We start from the raw sequence: 3,211 nt of genomic DNA, 5'->3' as shown, positions 1-3,211 counted from the left end.
TCCCAGTAACCGCGTTGGTATAAAAATTGCTGCGACTGTGGACCTACAAGTGCGGCCTCGCCGCCATCATGTCTTAGGAAAGCCTCAGTTTCCACAAGCCTGTAACATTTCCGTAGCAGCAGTATAGGCAGAGCCCATAACATTTGAGTAGTAACAGCATAGGCAGACCCCAGTAACATTTCATTTGCAGCAGTGTAGGCAGACCCCTGTAACATTTCAGGAACAGGAGTATAGGCAGACCGAAGTAACTTTTCAGGAACAGAAGTATAGGCAGACCCCATGTAGCATTACTGTGGCAGAAGTATAGGCAGGCAGACCCGGGTGACATTTCTGTAGCAAGAGTGTAGGCCAACCCCGGACACATTGGTGTACCATCAGTGTAGGCGAAGGCCAGAACAATTACTTGGATTACAGTGTAGGCGAGGGCCCAAAAAATTGCTGTACCAACAGTACAAATGTACCCCAGAAAAATTGCTCAACCGAGAGGGCAGGTGAAACCCATTAATATTTTAGCTTACTGTGTCTTAATTTGTAACTGAGCCTGGAGGCAGCCCTGTTAAAAAAATTTGGCTCATGTTGAAGTTTCAATGCTTCAGTTAGAAAAGTCGAAATATTGTTAGACAAAAGTTATATGAGCCCTTTGGGCCGCAGGAAAACTGGCAGTTCGGCGTGCTGACAGGATGTTTTAGGAGGAGGAGCAGGAGGAGGAGGACTAATATCATAGACAGATTGACAAAGGTAAATGTCCCTTTTTTTACGGTGATAGAGAAGAGTGCTTTTATCTGCGGTTGCAGCAAAAAGATTGTTTAGGTACTGCTGTTCTCCGCTAGTGGAGAAGAGAAGTCAGGGGAAATCCAGGCTTTGTTCATCCTTATGAGTGTAAGCATGTCAGCACTGGCAGTTGACAGGCAGGTACGCTTGTCCGTGATGATTCCCCCAGCTGCACTAAACACCCTCTCTGACAAGACGCTAGCGGCAGGGAAAGCCAGCACCTCCAGGGCATAAAGTGCAAGTTCGTGCCACGTGTCCAGCTTTGACACCCAATAGTTATATGGAGCTGAAGCATCACGGATGACGGTGTTACGGTCGGCTACGTACTCCCTCACCATCTTTTTACAGTGTTCCCTCCGACTCAGCCTTGGCTGGGGAGTCGTGACGCAGTCTTGCTGGGGAACCATAAAGCTGGCAAAGGCCTTGGAGAGTGTTCCCCTGCCTGCGCTGAACATGCTGCCTGATCTCTGCACATCCCCTGCTACTTGGCCCTCAGAACTGCGCCTTCTGCCGCTAGCGCTGTCAGATGGGAAGTTAACCATCACTTTTTCCACCAGGTCCTTGTGGCATTGCGTCACTCTCGAACCCCTTTCCTCTTCGGGAATGAGAGTGGAAAGGTTCCCCTTATACCGTGGGTCGAGAATCGTGTACACCCAGTAATCTGTAGTGGCCAGAATGCGTCTAACGCGAGGGTCACGAGAAAGGCAGCCTAACATGAAGTCAGCCATGTGTGCCAGGGTGCCAGTACGCAAGACATGGCTGTCCTCGCTAGCAAGATGACTTTCAGGATACTCCTCCTGCTCCACAGCCCATGCATGCTGAACAGAAAAGAGGCAAGCAGCATGGGTACCCTCTGCAGTGTGCCCAGCTGTCTCTTCCCCCTCCTCTTCCAAAACACGCTGAGATATAGACATGAGGTTGCTGTGACTATCAAGCGACATACCCTTTTTCCCCGTCTCCTGTTCCGACCACAAAGCATCAGCCTTTGTTCTTTGAAGCAAACTTCTCAGCAGGCATAGCAGAGGAATGGTGATGCGAATGATTGCAGCATCGCCACTCACCACCTGGGTAGACTCCTCAAAGTTTCCGAGGACCTGGCAGATGTCTGCCATCCAGGCCCACTCCTCGGTAAAGAATTGGGGAGGCTGACTCCCACTATGCTGCCCATGTTGGAGTTGGTATTCCACTATTGCTCTACACTGCTCATAGAGCCTGGCCAACATGTGCAGTCTAGAATTCCACCGTGTGGGCACGTCGCACAGCAGTCAGTGCTCTGGCAGATTAAACCGATGTTGCAGGGTCCTCAGGGTGGCAGCGTCCATGGTGGACTTGCGGAAATGTGCGCAGACGCGGCGCACCTTGCCGAGCAGGTCAGGCAAGTGGGGGTAGTTTTTAAGAAACCGCTGAACCACCAGATTGAAGACGTTGGCCAGGCATGGCACGTGTGTGAGGCTGCCGAGCTGCAGAGCCGTCACCAAGTTACGGCCGTTGTCATACACGACCATGCCCGGTTGGAGGCTCAGCGGCGGAAGCCAGAAGTCGGTCTGCTCTGTCAGACCCTGCAACAGTTCGGGGGCCATGTGCCTCTTGTCACCTAGGCTTAGCAGTTTCAGCACGGCCTGCTGATGCTTGCCCACCGCTGTGCTGCCGTGCCACACCGACTGCTGGCGACGAGCTGCTCACACTTCTTAATTGAGAGGTAGAGGTTGCGGGGGGGGGGGGGGGGGGGGGGTTAGAGGAGGTGGCATAGACCGCCGCAGATACCAGCACCGAGGTAGGACCCGCTATTCTGGGTGTGGGTAGGACGTGAGCGGTCCCAGCCTCTGACTTGGTCCCAGCTTCCACCATATTCACCCAATGTGCCGTCAGGGAGATATAGTGGCCCTGCCCGCCAGTCCTTGTCCACATGTCCGTGGTTAAGTGGACCTTCCCAGTAACCACGTTGGTGAGGGCACGATTGATGTTGCGGGAGACGTGCTGGTGTAGGGCTGGGAGGGCACACCAGGAAAAAATAGTGGCGACTGGGGACCGAGTAGCTCGGGAGCGCTGCTGCCATCATGTTTTTGAAAGCTTCCGTTTCCACAAGCCTGTACGGCAGCATCTCCAGGCTGATTAATTTTGCAATGTGCACGTTTACAGCTTGTGCGTACGGGTGCGTGGTGGCGTATTTGTGCTTTTTACTCCAACGCTTGTGCTAGCGACAGCTGAACGCTGCGCTGAGAGACATTGCTGGGTGGAGTGGGGGGCAGTGGAGGTGAGGGTGTGGTTGCAGTCTGGGAGGCGCAAGTGCCTGTGTCCTGAGCGGGGGGTTGGATCTGAGTGGCAGGTTGGGGCACAGGGGGAGAGGCAGCGGTGCACCTTGTGGGGTGCTTGGCCATCATATGCCTGCGCATGCTGGTGGTGGGGAGGCTGGTAGTGGTGGCTCCCCGACTGATTTTGG

This window comes from Eleutherodactylus coqui, chromosome 8 (genome assembly GCF_035609145.1).
Source record: "Eleutherodactylus coqui strain aEleCoq1 chromosome 8, aEleCoq1.hap1, whole genome shotgun sequence".
NCBI lineage: Eukaryota > Metazoa > Chordata > Amphibia > Anura > Eleutherodactylidae > Eleutherodactylus > Eleutherodactylus coqui.
Note: the sequence above shows the minus strand (reverse complement) of the source record.